Here is a 22,435-nt window from a genome sequence, read left to right as displayed (position 1 = left end):
TACTACAGTGTTGTGTGGTGAATGTTACTACAGTGTTGTGTAGTGAATGTTACTACAGTGTTGTGTTACTAATGTTACTACAGTGTTGTGTTACTAATGTTACTACAGTGTTGTGTTACTAATGTTACTACAGTGTTGTGTTACTAATGTTACTACAGTGTTGTGTTACTAATGTTACTACAGTGTTGTGTAGTGAATGTTACTACAGTGTTGTGTTACTAATGTTACTACAGTGTTGTGTAGTGAATGTTACTACAGTGTTGTGTTACTAATGTTACTACAGTGTTGTGTAGTGAATGTTACTACAGTGTTGTGTAGTGAATGTTACTACAGTGTTGTGTAGTGAATGTTACTACAGTGTTGTGTAGTGAATGTTACTACAGTGTTGTGTTACTAATGTTACTACAGTGTTGTGTAGTGAATGTTACTACAGTGTTGTGTAGTGAATGTTACTACAGTGTTGTGTTACTAATGTTACTACAGTGTTGTGTAGTGAATGTTACTACAGTGTTGTGTAGTGAATGTTACTACAGTGTTGTGTAGTGAATGTTACTACAGTGTTGTGTTACTAATGTTACTACAGTGTTGTGTTACTAATGTTACTACAGTGTTGTGTAGTGAATGTTACTACAGTGTTGTGTTACTAATGTTACTACAGTGTTGTGTAGTGAATGTTACTACAGTGTTGTGTTACTAATGTTACTACAGTGTTGTGTAGTGAATGTTACTACAGTGTTGTGTTACTAATGTTACTACAGTGTTCGTGTTACTAATGTTACTACAGTGTTGTGTTACTAATGTTACTACAGTGTTGTGTTACTAATGTTACTACAGTGTTGTGTTACTAATGTTACTACAGTGTTCGTGTTACTAATGTTACTACAGTGTTGTGTTACTAATGTTACTACAGTGTTGTGTTACTAATGTTACTACAGTGTTGTGTTACTAATGTTACTACAGTGTTGTGTAGTGAATGTTACTACAGTGTTGTGTTACTAATGTTACTACAGTGTTGTGTAGTGAATGTTACTACAGTGTTGTGTTACTAATGTTACTACAGTGTTGTGTAGTGAATGTTACTACAGTGTTGTGTTACTAATGTTACTACAGTGTTGTGTTACTAATGTTACTACAGTGTTGTGTTACTAATGTTACTACAGTGTTGTGTAGTGAATGTTACTACAGTGTTGTGTTACTAATGTTACTACAGTGTTGTGTAGTGAATGTTACTACAGTGTTGTGTAGTGAATGTTACTACAGTGTTGTGTTACTAATGTTACTACAGTGTTGTGTAGTGAATGTTACTACAGTGTTGTGTAGTGAATGTTACTACAGTGTTGTGTAGTGAATGTTACTACAGTGTTGTGTAGTGAATGTTACTACAGTGTTGTGTAGTGAATGTTACTACAGTGTTGTGTAGTGAATGTTACTACAGTGTTGTGTAGTGAATGTTACTACAGTGTTGTGTAGTGAATGTTACTACAGTGTTGTGTAGTGAATGTTACTACAGTGTTGTGTAGTGAATGTTACTACAGTGTTGTGTTACTAATGTTACTACAGTGTTGTGTAGTGAATGTTACTACAGTGTTGTGTAGTGAATGTTACTACAGTGTTGTGTTACTAATGTTACTACAGTGTTGTGTAGTGAATGTTACTACAGTGTTGTGTAGTGAATGTTACTACAGTGTTGTGTAGTGAATGTTACTACAGTGTTGTGTAGTGAATGTTACTACAGTGTTGTGTAGTGAATGTTACTACAGTGTTGTGTAGTGAATGTTACTACAGTGTTGTGTTACTAATGTTACTACAGTGTTGTGTACTGAATGTTACTACAGTGTTGTGTAGTGAATGTTACTACAGTGTTGTGTAGTGAATGTTACTACAGTGTTGTGTAGTGAATGTTACTACAGTGTTGTGTTACTAATGTTACTACAGTGTTGTGTAGTGAATGTTACTACAGTGTTGTGTAGTGAATGTTACTACAGTGTTGTGTAGTGAATGTTACTACAGTGTTGTGTAGTGAATGTTACTACAGTGTTGTGTAGTGAATGTTACTACAGTGTTGTGTAGTGAATGTTACTACAGTGTTGTGTTACTAATGTTACTACAGTGTTGTGTTACTAATGTTACTACAGTGTTGTGTTACTAATGTTACTACAGTGTTGTGTAGTGAATGTTACTACAGTGTTGTGTTACTAATGTTACTACAGTGTTGTGTAGTGAATGTTACTACAGTGTTGTGTTACTAATGTTACTACAGTGTTGTGTAGTGAATGTTACTACAGTGTTGTGTAGTGAATGTTACTACAGTGTTGTGTAGTGAATGTTACTACAGTGTTGTGTAGTGAATGTTACTACAGTGTTGTGTTACTAATGTTACTACAGTGTTGTGTTACTAATGTTACTACAGTGTTGTGTTACTAATGTTACTACAGTGTTGTGTAGTGAATGTTACTACAGTGTTGTGTAGTGAATGTTACTACAGTGTTGTGTTACTAATGTTACTACAGTGTTGTGTAGTGAATGTTACTACAGTGTTGTGTAGTGAATGTTACTACAGTGTTGTGTAGTGAATGTTACTACAGTGTTGTGTTACTAATGTTACTACAGTGTTGTGTTACTAATGTTACTACAGTGTTGTGTTACTAATGTTACTACAGTGTTGTGTAGTGAATGTTACTACAGTGTTGTGTAGTGAATGTTACTACAGTGTTGTGTTACTAATGTTACTACAGTGTTGTGTAGTGAATGTTACTACAGTGTTGTGTTACTAATGTTACTACAGTGTTGTGTAGTGAATGTTACTACAGTGTTGTGTAGTGAATGTTACTACAGTGTTGTGTAGTGAATGTTACTACAGTGTTGTGTAGTGAATGTTACTACAGTGTTGTGTTACTAATGTTACTACAGTGTTGTGTTACTAATGTTACTACAGTGTTGTGTTACTAATGTTACTACAGTGTTGTGTTACTAATGTTACTACAGTGTTGTGTAGTGAATGTTACTACAGTGTTGTGTAGTGAATGTTACTACAGTGTTGTGTAGTGAATGTTACTACAGTGTTGTGTTACTAATGTTACTACAGTGTTGTGTTACTAATGTTACTACAGTGTTGTGTTACTAATGTTACTACAGTGTTGTGTTACTAATGTTACTACAGTGTTGTGTTACTAATGTTACTACAGTGTTGTGTTACTAATGTTACTACAGTGTTGTGTAGTGAATGTTACTACAGTGTTGTGTTACTAAAGTGTTGTGTAGTGAATGTTACTACAGTGTTGTGTAGTGAATGTTACTACAGTGTTGTGTTACTAATGTTACTACAGTGTTGTGTAGTGAATGTTACTACAGTGTTGTGTAGTGAATGTTACTACAGTGTTGTGTAGTGAATGTTACTACAGTGTTGTGTTACTAATGTTACTACAGTGTTGTGTTACTAATGTTACTACAGTGTTGTGTTACTAATGTTACTACAGTGTTGTGTTACTAATGTTACTACAGTGTTGTGTAGTGAATGTTACTACAGTGTTGTGTTACTAATGTTACTACAGTGTTGTGTAGTGAATGTTACTACAGTGTTGTGTAGTGAATGTTACTACAGTGTTGTGTAGTGAATGTTACTACAGTGTTGTGTTACTAATGTTACTAGTGTTGTGTAGTGAATGTTACTACAGTGTTGTGTAGTGAATGTTACTACAGTGTTGTGTAGTGAATGTTACTACAGTGTTGTGTAGTGAATGTTACTACAGTGTTGTGTGGTGAATGTTACTACAGTGTTGTGTTACTAATGTTACTACAGTGTTGTGTAGTGAATGTTACTACAGTGTTGTGTAGTGAATGTTACTACAGTGTTGTGTTACTAATGTTACTACAGTGTTGTGTAGTGAATGTTACTACAGTGTTGTGTTACTAATGTTACTACAGTGTTGTGTAGTGAATGTTACTACAGTGTTGTGTAGTGAATGTTACTACAGTGTTGTGTTACTAATGTTACTACAGTGTTGTGTTACTGTTACTACAGTGTTGTGTAGTGAATGTTACTACAGTGTTGTGTAGTGAATGTTACTACAGTGTTGTGTTACTAATGTTACTACAGTGTTGTGTTACTAATGTTACTACAGTGTTGTGTAGTGACTGTTACTACAGTGTTGTGTAGTGACTGTTACTACAGTGTTGTGTAGTGAATGTTACTACAGTGTTGTGTTACTAATGTTACTACAGTGTTGTGTAGTGAATGTTACTACAGTGTTGTGTTACTAATGTTACTACAGTGTTGTGTTACTAATGTTACTACAGTGTTGTGTAGTGACTGTTACTACAGTGTTGTGTTACTAATGTTACTACAGTGTTGTGTTACTAATGTTACTACAGTGTTGTGTTACTAATGTTACTACAGTGTTGTGTTACTAATGTTACTACAGTGTTGTGTAGTGAATGTTACTACAGTGTTGTGTTACTAATGTTACTACAGTGTTGTGTAGTGAATGTTACTACAGTGTTGTGTTACTAATGTTACTACAGTGTTGTGTTACTAATGTTACTACAGTGTTGTGTTACTAATGTTACTACAGTGTTGTGTAGTGAATGTTACTACAGTGTTGTGTAGTGAATGTTACTACAGTGTTGTGTTACTAATGTTACTACAGTGTTGTGTAGTGAATGTTACTACAGTGTTGTGTTACTAATGTTACTACAGTGTTGTGTAGTGAATGTTACTACAGTGTTGTGTAGTGAATGTTACTACAGTGTTGTGTTACTAATGTTACTACAGTGTTGTGTTACTAATGTTACTACAGTGTTGTGTAGTGACTGTTACTACAGTGTTGTGTAGTGACTGTTACTACAGTGTTGTGTAGTGAATGTTACTACAGTGTTGTGTTACTAATGTTACTACAGTGTTGTGTAGTGAATGTTACTACAGTGTTGTGTAGTGAATGTTACTACAGTGTTGTGTAGTGAATGTTACTACAGTGTTGTGTAGTGAATGTTACTACAGTGTTGTGTAGTGAATGTTACTACAGTGTTGTGTAGTGAATGTTACTACAGTGTTGTGTTACTAATGTTACTACAGTGTTGTGTAGTGAATGTTACTACAGTGTTGTGTTACTAATGTTACTACAGTGTTGTGTAGTGAATGTTACTACAGTGTTGTGTAGTGAATGTTACTACAGTGTTGTGTAGTGAATGTTACTACAGTGTTGTGTAGTGAATGTTACTACAGTGTTGTGTAGTGAATGTTACTACAGTGTTGTGTTACTAATGTTACTACAGTGTTGTGTAGTGAATGTTACTACAGTGTTGTGTAGTGAATGTTACTACAGTGTTGTGTAGTGAATGTTACTACAGTGTTGTGTAGTGAATGTTACTACAGTGTTGTGTAGTGAATGTTACTACAGTGTTGTGTAGTGAATGTTACTACAGTGTTGTGTAGTGAATGTTACTACAGTGTTGTGTAGTGAATGTTACTACAGTGTTGTGTAGTGAATGTTACTACAGTGTTGTGTAGTGAATGTTACTACAGTGTTGTGTAGTGAATGTTACTACAGTGTTGTGTAGTGACTGTTACTACAGTGTTGTGTAGTGACTGTTACTACAGTGTTGTGTAGTGAATGTTACTACAGTGTTGTGTTACTAATGTTACTACAGTGTTGTGTAGTGAATGTTACTACAGTGTTGTGTTACTAATGTTACTACAGTGTTGTGTTACTAATGTTACTACAGTGTTGTGTAGTGACTGTTACTACAGTGTTGTGTTACTAATGTTACTACAGTGTTGTGTTACTAATGTTACTACAGTGTTGTGTAGTGAATGTTACTACAGTGTTGTGTTACTAATGTTACTACAGTGTTGTGTAGTGACTGTTACTACAGTGTTGTGTAGTGAATGTTACTACAGTGTTGTGTTACTAATGTTACTACAGTGTTGTGTAGTGAATGTTACTACAGTGTTGTGTTACTAATGTTACTACAGTGTTGTGTAGTGAATGTTACTACAGTGTTGTGTTACTAATGTTACTACAGTGTTGTGTAGTGAATGTTACTACAGTGTTGTGTAGTGAATGTTACTAGTGTTGTGTAGTGAATGTTACTACAGTGTTGTGTAGTGAATGTTACTACAGTGTTGTGTAGTGAATGTTACTACAGTGTTGTGTTACTAATGTTACTACAGTGTTGTGTTACTAATGTTACTACAGTGTTGTGTAGTGAATGTTACTACAGTGTTGTGTTGTGTAGTGAATGTTACTACAGTGTTCGTGTTACTAATGTTACTACAGTGTTGTGTTACTAATGTTACTACAGTGTTGTGTAGTGACTGTTACTACAGTGTTGTGTAGTGACTGTTACTACAGTGTTGTGTAGTGAATGTTACTACAGTGTTGTGTTACTAATGTTACTACAGTGTTGTGTAGTGAATGTTACTACAGTGTTGTGTTACTAATGTTACTACAGTGTTGTGTAGTGAATGTTACTACAGTGTTGTGTTACTAATGTTACTACAGTGTTGTGTTACTAATGTTACTACAGTGTTGTGTTACTAATGTTACTACAGTGTTGTGTAGTGAATGTTACTACAGTGTTGTGTTACTAATGTTACTACAGTGTTGTGTTACTAATGTTACTACAGTGTTGTGTAGTGAATGTTACTACAGTGTTGTGTTACTAATGTTACTACAGTGTTGTGTTACTAATGTTACTACAGTGTTGTGTTACTAATGTTACTACAGTGTTGTGTAGTGAATGTTACTACAGTGTTGTGTTACTAATGTTACTACAGTGTTGTGTAGTGAATGTTACTACAGTGTTCGTGTTACTAATGTTACTACAGTGTTGTGTAGTGAATGTTACTACAGTGTTGTGTAGTGAATGTTACTACAGTGTTGTGTAGTGAATGTTACTACAGTGTTGTGTAGTGAATGTTACTACAGTGTTGTGTAGTGAATGTTACTACAGTGTTGTGTAGTGAATGTTACTACAGTGTTGTGTAGTGAATGTTACTACAGTGTTGTGTAGTGAATGTTACTACAGTGTTGTGTTACTAATGTTACTACAGTGTTGTGTTACTAATGTTACTACAGTGTTGTGTTACTAATGTTACTACAGTGTTGTGTAGTGAATGTTACTACAGTGTTGTGTTACTAATGTTACTACAGTGTTGTGTAGTGAATGTTACTACAGTGTTCGTGTTACTAATGTTACTACAGTGTTGTGTAGTGAATGTTACTACAGTGTTGTGTAGTGAATGTTACTACAGTGTTCGTGTTACTAATGTTACTACAGTGTTGTGTTACTAATGTTACTACAGTGTTGTGTAGTGAATGTTACTACAGTGTTGTGTAGTGAATGTTACTACAGTGTTCGTGTTACTAATGTTACTACAGTGTTGTGTTACTAATGTTACTACAGTGTTGTGTTACTAATGTTACTACAGTGTTGTGTTACTAATGTTACTACAGTGTTCGTGTTACTAATGTTACTACAGTGTTGTGTTACTAATGTTACTACAGTGTTGTGTTACTAATGTTACTACAGTGTTGTGTTACTAATGTTACTACAGTGTTGTGTTACTAATGTTACTACACAACATAGGGAAGGTAAATTGGGTCAAGTTTATGCGGAAATTATATGAGATGAAACAAGTTCATAATGTGTGTGTGTGTGTGTGTGTGTGTGTGTGTGTGTGTGTGTGTGTGTGTGTGTGTGTGTGTGTGTGTGTGTTTCAAATTATTATCATTAGTTATTCTCTTCTGTCTTTCCGGTCTCTCTCTCAAATAATTCCTACGACCTACTAAGATCTTCGAGCTAGCCAGTTATTAAATAATTACCAGAATCTGGCCCCGAGGTACGCACCATCATCAACATGGCGCCACTAACTGACCGCTCTAACGCACAAATTATCACCAACACCCACAAAGACGAATATAAAAATCATCGCCCAATAATTCCACCGTAAAACTAATTACTGGAGCCAGGTTGCTGGCTCGACCAATAGGAAAAAAGAACGTGGATGCACAAGAAATGTGATTGGCTGCTGGGTTATCGCTGTGTTTTCACCGAGGTCTCGAACGTAGGAAGTGACGTCAAATGTCAATAAGACAAATCTTATTGACCGATATTTATTATTATTATTATTATTATTATCAAGTTAAGCTATATATATTTAATTTGGTTACAGATCTGAAGTTGCTGATATTTGTTATTATTATTATTATTATTATTATTATTATTATTATTATAGCCAGTAAAAACCACAGGCAAGTTGGTCATCGCCCGTAAGACCTGACTGCCAATTTTATCTCCCTAACAAGCTGCTGATCACCAATAAGATCTCATTTACAACTTTATGTCATAAATAAAGACACAAGCACACACACACACACACACACAGGCGCATAATGTGGATGTCTGAACTTCAAACAAACATAAAGGCAGACGTACGTGTGTGTGTTTGCTTGAGTTTCAAACATACATACACACAGGTGTGCGTGTGTTTGCTTGAATTTCAAACATACACACACACACACACTGGCGTACGTGTGTATACAAGAGCTTCAGACATATACACACACATTGGCGTACGTGTGTATGCTTGAGCTTCATACACCAGAAAATGAATATATCAAGTTAAGCAGAAAAAAAAAACTTCTTAACAAATCTGACAAAACCAAATCTGAACGACAGCTGTTTAAACTAAAAAGTAAACATTATATATATATATATATATATATATATATATATATATATATATATATATATATATATATATATATATATATATATCGTGACGAAATGGATGAAGAGGGGACATATGCAACAGTCGGGTATCTTTACTGTCTCGAAGTTTCGCTAAATGTTGGTTTTATCAGTCCAATGAGGAGAAAAATGTTGGAGTCGGTGAAGACGCTAAGAAGCAATTTGAGGTGATCAGTCCCTCAGCCTTGATGAGTCTGTTGAAGACGGTGCAAGATGTGGGTTTTGTATACCATTAATATATTAGAATAGAAACACCTGAGCGCCTTAGTACCTTCACCTACACTAAAATCTCCAAACAACCAGCTGACATGGAGTCCAATGAAATAACCAAAAGATGGAAAGAGGTTCTGTTGGATACTGAGAAGTACGAGGCACTAAAACCAAACACAATATTATCTTGGGTTTTATAAAACCGCGCAGAAGAAATAGGAAGGTAACCTAGTGAATAACAGCAACTCTTGTGCCAAGATTAAAGAAGATCACCATAACGACAGGTTAATATATTCACATCTCATTAACAAACTTTCTCGGAGACATTATGAAAAAAAAACTGTTAGAAAATAGTTGATACAAGACCCGTAGAGCAGAACCTGCTGTAAGACACATGTTATATTTCAAATCATTAAAATCCTGTGTATATTAAATCTACCAAGCTACACATCGTGGGCAAAGAAAAAGTAACAACTTCGTGGGCAAAAAGGCAGTCGTAACGCCAAGCAAAAAAAAAAAAAAAAAAAAAAAAAAAAAAAAAAAAAAAAAAAAAAAAAAAAAAAAACTCATGGACCAGTTCAAAAAGATCTCCCAGTGTATCTAGTTGGACAGACAGACCAGACAAAACAAAACCTGAAAACCCCAGCTCATAAACCAACAATAAAACCACAACAAAACCAAGAACAACCAACACCTACACTGAAAGGAAAATATTTACCCTGGCAAACAATACGTTCATATACTTGTAAATACTAAAAACAACATTTCTAAGAATTTGCTGCAACAAACAAATTCCACAAAGACTGCGCGAAGCACAAATACATTGTTTATACGGTAAATACAGGAATATTACAGCAAACCACCAGCAGGAGGAGGAACCTGGGAGAAATGTATTCCTTAACAAACACCAAGCTAAATAAATTGGCCCCAATACACCGAAATCTGCATAAACATTTCCTGCTTGAGGGGAGAGGGGGAACGGGGGTGGGGGGGCGCAGGTTGATAAATTGTGAAGGAGGGGAGGGGGCAGAGACTACCAAGGTAATATAAGGTCACACAATAATAACTAAGAAACTCAAGGGACCTATACCTGGTAATGGGGGTTTTACTTTTAATGTGAACTTGTGTGGGTGTGTCCTGAGCTGGTGCTGAAGTAAGCAGAGGAGAGGACCAAGAAAGAAAAAAATGTGCACCACGTAAATGCACGTCAGGGTGGAGGAAGCGTTCATAAACAAGCTCATTACGAACTCTAAAACTCTGATGATATGTTATGAGAGAGAGACAGAGAGAGAGAGAGAGAGAGAGAGAGAGAGAGAGAGAGAGAGAGAGAGAGAGAGAGAGAGAGAGAGAGTGTGTGTTTGTTAGTATCTAAGACAGACGAGACACACTCAAGCAGCGCTGGCTGTCGATTTTATGTGAGGTGCTTCACAATAATCACCCACCTGACTTCATTGATTATACGTCCATACTGTTTAATTATGGAGCGATTATGTCAAGAATCTACTCCAAATCATGGGTTACATATAACTTATATTATAATTTATACTGCATCAGTTATCAAGGGTGTATTATAGGGGCTCGCCGCAGAGTGATGGGATGGCTTAGAAAAACAGCGGATCTCGTTTGTTTACCTTGTGGAGGGAGAGGTATAACCATTATAAAATCAGTTGATCGCCCTAGTTAACATTATGGAGAGGGAAGGAGGGTGCACAGTCTGAAAAATGAGGTGATGGACATGGTTTACGTCATGGTGGGGAGGAAGGGCTGAAGTAGGTGATGTTTAGGATCTATGGCGGCAGAGGTAAAAATATCTCGTAGCTCGAAATGACTTGAACACGGACCTGTGCCTGTGATCTCTCGTGAGATTAATCTGTGCCTGTAACCTCTTGTGAGAGGTGACCTCTCGTGAGACTGACCTGTGCCTGTGACCTATGGTGACCTCTCATGAAAATAATCTGTACTGTGACCTGTGGTGACATATTATGATACTGACCTGTGCTGTGAGGTGTATCAGCAGTGGAGGGGTGCGTGGAGAAGCCTCAACCACCTATCTGCAAGTGAGAGAAGACACAATAAGACAAATTAACATGTTATCTATATACTATCTCAACCAAATTCGACCAAAGTTATCAACACTAGGAAGGAGTTATGATGCCAGGTATCCCCTAAATATATTAGAGAGTACTAATAAACCAAGATCGAACCTTCAAGTGATATGCAAAATTCGCCTTTACGTATTAAAATATATAGTATGGGCTAGCATAACTACATTAAATATATACTACACACGCGCGCGCGCGCGAGCAGAATGTTTCAGAGATGTGACACAACAGCAAAGGATCAAAAGTGGAAGCTGAAAACTCAGATGAATCACAGGGATGTTACGAAGTACTTCTTCAGTCATTGATCTGTCAGGAAGTGGAACAATCTGGAGAAAGATGTAGTGGAGGCAGGATCCCTGCACAGCTTTAACAAGCGGTATGATAAAGCTCGTGGCGCAGGGAGAGAGTGGACTTTGCAGGGACCACTGAAGAGGCGGGGCCAGAAGCTATGACTCAACCCCTGCCACCACAATTAGGCGAGTACACACACACGCCAGTAGCGGATGCTGCCCACACACACACATCTCAAGCATCACGACCCGCTCTAGATTGGATTCTGCTTAATGAACTTCCAACACCTCGGCTGGGTGTATGAACCCAGAGGTGTGTATCTCTGTGTAGGTACACTCTGTATCTCTCAGTGTATCTCTGTATATAGAGAGATGTGCATCTCGGCGTATATACACTGTGATGTGTATCTTATGATCAACGCAATGTAATGCCGGTAAGTTGTTAATAAGATATACATCTGCGACACTTGAGGAACTTTGTCTCCTAGAAGTGATGAAGGTACCACGACCAAAATGCTGCCTAATAAATATATATGACCTAGTGTTTGTTCATGTGTGTTTCTAAACCTCCGTTGAGGAGTACCTACAAGGTTCAAACATCTATACTGCTTCACTTGAAGGTTCAGACATCTATACTGCTTCACTAGAAGGTTCAAACATCTATAATGATTCACCAGAAGGTTCAAACATCTATACTGCTTCACTTGAAGGTTCAAACATCTATACTGCTTCACCAGAAGGTTCAAACATCTATACTGCTTCACTTGAAGGTTCAAACATCTATACTGCTTCACTTGAAGGTTCAAACATCTATACTGCTTCACATGAAGGTTCAAACATCTATACTGCTTCACTTGAAGGTTCAAACATCTATACTGCTTCACTTGAAGGTTCAAACATCTATACTGCTTCACTTGAAGGTTCAAACATCTATACTGCTTCACTAGAAGGTGCAGACATCTATATTGCTTCACTAGAAGGTCCAAACATCTATACTGCTTCACCAGAAGGTTCAAACATCTATAGTGCTTCATTGGAAGGTGCAGACATCTATACTGCTTCACTAGAAGGTCCAAGCATCTATACTGCTTCACTAGAAGGTTCAAACATCTATACTGCTTCACTAGAAGGTTCAAACATCTATACTGCTTGACTAGGTGCAGACATCTATACTGCTTCACTACAATGTTCAAACATCAATACTGCTTCATTACAAGGTTCAGGCATCCACGCTAGCCAACTTACGAGTTTCAGTTGTTTGCGTTCAGGTCGGATATTTCTTGTTTGCACTTACACGTATATCTCTTCTTATAGCAGAGTGGGTTAGTACGCCTCACGTGGAGATGATACGTAAACTAGACCCGGAGTCTTATATCTCTATACCGGACTGGGATGGTTCGTGTCACCCAGGAACAAGGTAATGAGACTCGTATATCTGGGTTTGGTCACATATTAGACGGGCAGTAGAGTTTGGCGGCAATACTGTTGCGTAGGTTCTCATTTCTTTATACAGCTATGGCCGATATTTTCCTAGTCTCATTTTTTTTTTAAATGCTATTCCTTTTTTATTTGTTAGACATTTCTATATATACATCATGAGAAACTTATTGGCACGTATTTATCACCATAGGAAGTGAATACTTATAGCGTAATACTTTCTGAGGAACACTTCAATAAAAGTGGCGTACATCACGGATTCCAACCCATCCTTGCAACATCGGTGAAATACCTTTTTCATTAATACATTATGTAATTAAACGGTATTTTAAAAGTTTACAGGAAGTGTTCATAAATTGGCGTTGAGAATCACTTATGAAACTGCCCGTATTATAATAGGGGCAGGTTAGTGCCTCACGCACAGGATCATCGAGGTCCACTGAAACCAACACTCGCACCTCGACTACTGCTATTTGTGGCACTACAGCAGCTGGCACAATCACATTGTGTGCACTCAGTGCAAGATAAACTTGAGGCCTCCTCGCCACACTTAAAATAGAACAAGATTGGCCATGAAGGCAGCTTAGAAACTATGCGTTCCTCACGAGGGGAAAATGTTGAATATAAACATTAGCACAACACTCTCTAATGTGTACAAACATTAACACAGGCACCCTGTGCTGTGTATAAACATTAACACAAGCACCCTGTGTTGTGTACAACAGTAACAAACACCTGTGTACAACTAACAAACACCCTGTGTTGTGTACAACAGTAACAAACACCTGTGTACAACTAACAAACATCCCTGTGTTGTGTACAACAGTAACAAACACCCTGTGTTAGGTGGGTACACAGACGAGCACACTGACAAGTGCCACAGACAAGCACAAGCACGCAGAGACAAACACCTGTGTATAACTAACAAACACCCTGTGTTGTATACAATGTGACAAACACCCTGTGTTGTGTACAACAGTAACAAACACCTGTGTTGTGTACAAAAGTAACAAACACCTGTGTTGTGTACAAAAGTAACAAACACCCTGTGTTCTGTACAACAGTAAAAAGCACCGTGTTTTGTACAACAACCCTGTGTTGTGTACAACGGTAACATAAGCATAAAACACGTGCAACACCTGCATATCTGTATGGATACATTTCGCCCACCATGGGGTTTTATCAATCAAATACAGAAGCATAAGGGCGGAGACTTAAAGTGAAGAAGTGGAGAGATGCAGCAGTTGTATAGGTAGTGAAATGTGGGCGGGACCCACTAGTGGCGGTAGGTCTCGCCAAGAGAATTTATCAATTCTGCCGCCGACCCACTTTCATGTGTTTTGAAATACCATATTCCTGTATCGCTGTCAAGTTATAAGGATTATAAGGATGACCCGTCTCACTAGATTTTTCCTGAAGAATAAACTAGCAACAACACCACCCACAACCAACCAGGCCAAGAGTAAGGGTGGTTTCTAGTAACTAGGATGGTCAGAAACCAACTAACTGGGCCCGGAGCGAAAGAGGTTACTGTAACTGGGATGGTCAGTAAGCAACCAACTAGGCCAGAGTGGTGTCTAGTAACTAGGAGGGTCAATAACCAACCGACTAGGCCAGGAGTGATGTCTAGTAACTAGGATGGTCAGTAACTTGCCCCTTCCATCCTTCATCTCATTTACATACAAACAACAAATGGTGGTCATATTTTAACCATTTATTTTCAGAGTTAAAATGCTTGATACCCAGCTTTCACTGATGCCCAGTTCTTACTGGCACTCAACTGTCACTGGCATCCAGCTGTTACTGACACCAAGCTGTTACTGACACTGCTTTTATTTACAACTGGTTTACTGGCAAACAGTATACATGCACAACTTTGTATCAAAATATATAAAATATATATAATATCTTTGCACAACTACAACAATGGTTATTTCTGTGCCTGGGGTGTTGGTATACCAGGAAATTTACAAAAAATTTGTTTCTCCTCTCCCGTGATACACTAACAACATTTTCCTGCCATTTTGCAAAAAACAAATTTGGATGATCGTATTTTATTGTTTGCCGAAATTTTTACCAAAAATAATGGTGGGCATCAGTAATACTAAGGTACGGGTGTTTGGGTGTGGGTGCCTATGGGAGTGTTTAATGGAGGGTGTTTGGACGCGGGAATTTGGAGGGGACTTCAGGGAGAGTTTGAGGGTGCTCGAGGGAGAGTTTGAGGGTGCTCGAGGGAGAGTCCCCTCAAGGGAGGTTCCTTGACGCTGGTGAGGGGCTCTTGATCTAGGGAATTGGATTTGTGCTCCGGTTCCCTGAATTGAGCCTGAATACCTTCTATCCCCCCCCACATGCGCTGTATAATCCTACGGGTTTAGCGCTCCCCCATGATTATAATAATAATAATAATCGAGGGAGAGTTTAATTAAGGGTATTCGACTGAGAGTTTGAGGGAGAGCACTTGATGGAGAGTGTGTGGGAGGATGGTTGAAGGAAAGTGATTCAGGGAGAGTTTGAGGGTGCTCGAGGGAGAATTGTTGAGAGCTGGTGTTTGAGGGCGAGTGTTTGAGGGCGAGTGTTTGAGGGCGAGTGTTTGAGGGTGAGTGTTTGAGGGCTGGTGTTTGCCAACATACACATGGGTGAGGCCATCATGGCGGACCCAACGCTCGCCAGGTCTGCCAGCTAAGTCAACAATGATGAGGGTAACGACAGTCTGCTGGCTCTTACACAGCTGTTCACTTCATTAATAAAAGTTCAACGACCTGCTCTGACTCAATTAACGAAAACTCATCTCCGAACTTTGAATACGCAATTCGTTTACTATGCATGACTACAAAATCATGACTGAGAATTTAGAAAATTTACCTATTTACTTGTTAAACTACAACTTTTAATACTATATACTTTTAAAATGTTTATTAATCAGAATAACTGGAAGAGACCCGGGCCGGGATAAATACCGGCAAATCAAATAGAATAGAATCAGAATAACGTCTTATGCTTATACGTACTCTGAGAGTTTATTTTAGACCTTATTTTAATTATCTATTAATTACAAAAACGTGATTATATAGTCTTGAATGTTAAGACTTACGACCAACGTGCAGTCTGTAGGCTTTAAACCTAACACACTAACCTAGCATTAATATAATAATCTAACTAGTTAAACTACTTTTCGTCACCATTAACATTCTAGACAACAGTATCGTAAGTAATAATTAAGAGGTGTGATCTCTCGCCCAAAAATAGCACAGGTGAAGCACTGCGCGCCAAAAAGTGTTCCTGTAACTAGGCTTTCCCGCCATCATGATTTATTTACCAGAAATGGTGGGGTCATCAGCAACTTTGTCCCCTCCCTCAACGGTATGAGGAAATGCTTGATAAATGAAGTCTGTCACATTAAATCTAGGTCACCATTTGTAGCTTCGTAAACTAACCTCTGTAAATTAAAATTAGACTAATGGATGCTTTTTATTTCTCTCTCTCAGATCAGGAATTTAAAATGTTTACGTAAGTTAATCTAAAATAACATTATTTATCATTTTCAGTAGATACAGTTAATATTGGCCTAATGTTGGGGCAAATGGTATTTTATTTATTCATTTATAATCGAATATTTAGAACATTCAAAATGGGTTTTAATTCTTTATTCTCAAAGGTAATTAACTTACTCATTACTTAAAAAATAACAAAATAAATAACATTCCTATATTTTATTGACTAGTTACAATATACCAATTAAAATTTTTGCCAGCGATGAAGCTACTAGGATAGGAGAAAATTATTATTTTCACTTCGTTAAGACAAGTTCATATCTTTTGTTTATGATTCACAAAATACCTACTATATACAATACCTCGACCAGCCTTACTAGCTAGTTCTAAGGGAACACATATCAACTTAGAATTACATTCTTTAGAAAATTCCCACGAGAGAGATGGACTATATTGGAACCAATTACTATAGAGTTAAGACAAGTGCAGTCAGAGTGAAATGCAACTTTTGTATAAACTTGTGAAGTTGATTGAGAGCATTTGCTGCAGTGATCAGAGGCAACGACCCCCGCTTGAATGGTCCCACCCGTCCAGCCAGCACAGTTTATAACTTGGAGAATATTGGTTACAACAGCAGCACAAAGACACGGGACACTCAGAGAAAAATGGTTGTAACAGCAGCACCACCTGCAGCACTAGCACACGAGACACTCAAAGAAAAATGGTTGCATCAGCAGCACCCCAGCAGCAGAAGCAGCACTACAACGCGGGCACCCAGAGGGGAGCAAAGGTCAACAACAGCAGCACTTTAAGACACGAAGCACCAAGCTACAGACACGAATTATAGCATACGCTGCACTGCTTTTAATTTCTAACCCTATGATTAAAAAGGCTATGTACATTTCCAGATAAAATAACTTAAGCAATTAATACAATTATAAAAATTGTACATTAAAAAAATAACTGCAAAATCTAACAACTTCTCTGGGTTTCCAAGCTAATATATCAACATGTCCTACCAAAACAATCTAACAGCGTCTTACAATTGACTTCTATAAGTTATCGACTTATCCTAATTTTCTAACCTATCTACCAAATGAAGGCTGCTATTTTGTTTCCTTACCTTAATTCCATTAGCTAAATCTAACCAAACTCTTTACCCTAATATCTAAATATTTATTATTTACACAAATTTTATTAATCCTAATTTTTCAAAATATGATTTTTAAACGAGAGAGAGAGAGAGAGAGAGAGAGAGAGAGAGAGAGAGAGAGAGAGAGAGGAGGACACAAAAAGAAAGCTAGCATCAGGTAGGGTAGGCTCCAAAACCTGGTGGTCCCTGGTCAAGGACAGACAAGGTTATCTGCCTGATGAACTCATTCCACCTCTAAATCGACAGGATGGGACCACCTCTACTAGTAGTCAAGAGAAGGTGGACCTCTTTGCCGAACACTTTGCTACCAAAATGCAAGTTCCTGATCCAGCAAGGGACCCTCCTTGGCTAGCTGCAAGAACTGTGTCAAAACTGTCAGTGGTGATAATAAGGCAGGAGGAGGTGCATTTCCTTCTTAAATCGCTTGACCAAGAAAAGGCTGTGGGCCCAAACAACTTGAGCTCAAGATTGCTGAGAAGATGTACAGACCAGCTAGCAGCACCTCTAACTCGCATCTTTCAGCACTGCCTAGTACAGTGTAAATGGCCCTCTCTGTGAAAAGAGGCAAATGTAGTCCCTGTTCACAAAAAGAAGAGCAGAGCAGAAATCAGCAACTACAGACCAGTGTCATTCCTGTCAATCACTGGCAAGATCCTTGAGACAATAATCTCAAGACAAATGACAGAGTTTTTTTGACTACCACTCACTACTTTGTGATCGTCAATATGGCTTCAGGAAAGGTTACTCTGCTGCTGATCTGTTGTTAAACCTCTCCACTAAGTGGCACCAGTCACTGGATGAATCCAAAGTCAGCTGTGTGGTAGCACTTGACATTGTTGGTGCTTTCGACCGGGTGTGGCACCAGGGCCTCTTAGCAAAACTTCAAGCACTGGGAATTGCAGGCTCTACACTATGTCTCCTCAGTGATTACCTTCATGGTCGATCTCTAAGTGTAGTTCTCAATGGAACGGAATCAGTAAGACATCCTATTGGGACAAGTGTTCCACAAGGAAGCGTGCTGGGGCCAATGTTATGGAATGTCTACTTCAACGACCTTCTTCATCTCATCCCAGAATCCCATGCATATGCAGACGACTGTACACTGATATTCACTTATCCAAGAGAAGAAATGTCAGCTGCTCTAGGCTACATCAATCACCAGCTAAGAGCTATATCAGCTTGGGGAAATAGATGACAAGTAACATTTGCACCTGAGAAAACGCAAATGATGATGGTCTCTAGGCACCAGGATGGTAATGCTGGTGCAGTAGTCAGGATGAATGGGAGGGTGTTGGCACCTGGAGAAGAAGTTGATATCCTTGGGGTGAAATCTGACTCCAAACTAACCATGAAGAACCATGTTGTAAATTTTGCAAACAAGGCAGCCAGGAAGCTTACAGCACTTCGCCGTATCTCGTATCCCCCCCCCCCTCTCATCTGCGACTGCTTGACAGAGTAGAGAACAGAGCAAGACGTCTCATCTCTCGCCTGGACCCATCCTGGATAGACCTGTCATTTCAGCAGAGCCTTCAACACAGAAGGGATGTGGGTGGCCTTACTGTTATGTACAAGGCCAATATTGTCAAAGTACCACACTTGGATCCACTTCGAGGACAGCGAGAGACAAGCTTTTATGCCACAAGACGGGCAGAAAGCAGCAACTTCACTCTTGTGTACCCTTCTCCAGAACATCACTCCATCTGAGATCCCATATACCCAGGATGACTCGAGTATGGAACACATTCGTACAGCATAATGATGTCAACGAGATAAAAGTCAGTTGGTCAAATGAAAATGCTGGCCCACAGAGGGCTCCAACTTCATCCTGTTCCATACTTGTATGTCTCATAACAATAAAAATGCTTTCAAATGAGCTGATGTAGGTAACAGCTCTTAGCTTGCCAATAAAGTTAGGAATCCTTAACCTGTAAATAGCTTGTCAATAAAGTTAGAGATCCTTAACCTTGTCAAACCCTCTGTAAAGAGAGAGAGAGAGAGAGAGAGAGAGAGAGAGAGAGAGAGAGAGAGAGAGAGAGAGAGAGAGAGAGAGAGAGAGAGAGAGAGAGAGAGAGAGTTATAGTTTCAAGCCCCGTACATGGGCCAAATTCACACTAACACATTGAAACGGAATTTCCCTGGAGTGACAGTAATGGTAATGGAGTGGCAAGGTGGTAATAACGTGGTACGGTGGGTTATACTGTGTCGAGGGTCACACTGAGCATGATGATAATTATCATGATGCTAAGCGCTATGACGCCATAAATGATGATTAATAACGACCAATGTCAAGCGTATGGTAACGACTATGACAACCTAAATGATGATTAATAACAACCAACGTCAGGGTTATGGTAACGACTATGACAACCTAAATGATGATTAATAACGACCAAGGTCAAGGTTATGATAACGACTATGTTCATAATAATAATTATTTTGACTATAAAAATAATATAAGTTGACCATCGTTGCCCAGATGGCCCTGAGAAGTCTTCAAAACAATAGATGTTAACGATAAATGCGCGAGTTATAAAAAAGTTTTAACTTAATCTATCCCAATAAATCCGCTTAATAACGTTATAAACTATATTAACCATCCTAACATAGCATCTATCATCATAAATCCAACTTAATAACGTTATATCCCCTCCCAACCACCCTAACACAGCGTCATAACGTAATTTATCACAATATATTGCGAGGGACTTTTTTGGCAACAGAGGTACTGATGAGTGGAACAAACTCCCAGGTAGTCACTGGGAGGCAAGCTCCTTGGATAGCTTCAAATTTAGGTTAGTTGGGTACCTGAGAGGGTGTGGGTGGGTGAGTTGAACGTGCCTATTTGGGCCAATAGGCCTACTGCAACATTCCTTCATTCTTCAAGTCTTATTAGCCCATACTAACACCACACATCCTATTGAGTGTCCCATACTCCGTCCAAATTTCCTGAGTATTTTCGAGAGCGCAAGAAAAAAAATTCCTGCCGCCTACGCACCTCGATAGTAGCCTCTGCCGCCTACACACCAGGATAGTAGCCCCTGCCGCCTACACACCAGGATAGTAGCCCCTGCCGCCTATACACCAGGATAGTAACCCCTGCCGCCTATACACCAGGACAGTAACCCCTGCCGCCTATACACCAGGACAGTAACCCCTGCCGCCTATACACCAGGACAGTAACCCCTGCCGCATATACACCAGGACAGTAACCCCTGCCGCATATACACCAGGACAGTAACCCCTGCCGCATATACACCAGGACAGTAACCCCTGCCGCATATACACCAGGACAGTAACCCCTGCCGCCTATACACCAGGATAGTAACCCCTGCCGCCTATACACCAGGACAGTAACCCCTGCCGCATATACACCAGGACAGTAACCCCTGCCGCCTATACACCAGGACAGTAACCCATGCCGCATATACACCAGGATAGTAACCCCTGCCGCATATACACCAGGACAGTAACCCATGCCGCCTATACACCAGGATAGTAACCCCTGCCGCCTATACACCAGGACAGTAACCCCTGCCGCCTATACACCAGGACAGTAACCCCTGCCGCCTATACACCAGGACAGTAACCCCTGCCGCCTATACACCAGGATAGTAACCCCTGCCGCCTATACACCAGGACAGTAACCCCTGCCGCCTATACACCAGGATAGTAGCCCCTGCCGCCTATACACCAGGATAGTAGCCCCTGCCGCCTACACACCAGGATAGTAGCCCCTGCCGCCTATACACCAGGATAGTAGCCCCTGCCGCCTACACACCAGGATAGTAGCCCCTGCCGCCTACACACCAGGATAGTAGCCCCTGCCGCCTATACACCAGAATAGTAACCCATGCCGCCTACACACCAGGATAGTAGCCCCTGCCGCCTATACACCAGGATAGTAACCCCTGCCGCCTATACACCAGGATAGTAACCCCTGCCGCCTATACACCAGGACAGTAACCCCTGCCGCCTATACACCAGGACAGTAACCCCTGCTTCCTACACACTAGTGAGTGCAGGGAAGTAGCCATCCCCACCTACACTCAATTAATTAACCAGGAGCACCAACACTGCATGGCTACTTTCACATACTCCCTTGTAAAATGAATGTCGTTCACACCTATCCCTTCAAAGGAGTGCCTTGATGCTGCTCAAGGACTCTGGATCCAAGGAATTTGAGCTACCCTTCCCTTGGGTCAAGCCTATCACCTCCCAGGCGCTGTTTGATCTTTACAGGGCGCTACCTCATCTAAATCACTACTAGTAATACTACTTTTACTACCACTACAACAACTACTAATAATAGTAATGATAGTAGAGAGGTAGGGTGACTCAAAAGCGAAGAAAACACTTTCACTGTCACTCATCCAATCACTCTTGCCAGGAGCCTTTTGACATTAGAGTTTAGATGACCCTCTAAACCGCATCCTCCCCCACACCTCTCCTTCACAGTGTTGGCACTGTACTTCCCACATCCAACACTCACATCCGACTAACTGGTTTCCCTGAATCCCTTCATTAATACCACCGTGCCCCACACTCCAATAGCACGTCAAATCATAAAACCCACTTGCCTCCGCTCACTCCTATCTAACACGCTCACACAAGCCTCTTGTATGTCCAAGCTCCTAGCTATCACCTCTGGAGCAATGCGGTACATGTTGGTCTCACAACTAGTTTATGTGAGAAAGTATATTCATGTTAAAAGAAACTAGCTAACATACACTTGTATATTACAGTAACCTAGCTACCATACACTTGAATATTACAGTAACCTAGTTAACATACACTTGAATATTACAGTAACCTAGTTAACATACACTTGAATATTACAGTAACCTAGTTAACATACACTTGAATATTACAGTAACCTAGTTAACATACACTTGTATATTACAGTAACCTAGTTAACATACACTTGAATATTACAGTAACCTAGTTAACATACACTTGAATATTACAGTAACCTAGTTAACATACACTTGAATATTACAGTAA

General features: G+C 39.3%; 1 protein-coding gene across 5 annotated transcripts in view; it reads right to left on the bottom strand.

The window, feature by feature from the left end:
- LOC128689304 (protein trapped in endoderm-1) overlaps positions 1-22,435 on the bottom strand; it is a 252,344-nt gene that overhangs the window by 60,377 nt on the left and 169,532 nt on the right. For 3 of the 5 annotated variants that reach the window (XM_070086099.1, XM_070086095.1, XM_070086097.1), the window contains exon 2: positions 10,955-11,012. The exons of 1 other annotated variant lie outside the window; for it this stretch is intronic. The gene's annotated coding sequence lies outside the window, so the exon portion shown is untranslated. Of the gene's footprint in view, positions 1-10,954; positions 11,013-12,598; positions 13,264-22,435 lie in introns of those variants that run through there. One more of the 5 variants, XM_070086096.1, reaches the window with a different exon arrangement.

This window comes from Cherax quadricarinatus, chromosome 18 (assembly GCF_038502225.1).
Source record: "Cherax quadricarinatus isolate ZL_2023a chromosome 18, ASM3850222v1, whole genome shotgun sequence".
Classification (NCBI taxonomy): Eukaryota; Metazoa; Arthropoda; class Malacostraca; order Decapoda; family Parastacidae; genus Cherax; species Cherax quadricarinatus.
Note: the sequence above shows the minus strand (reverse complement) of the source record. Positions and strands in the feature narration are given on the sequence as shown.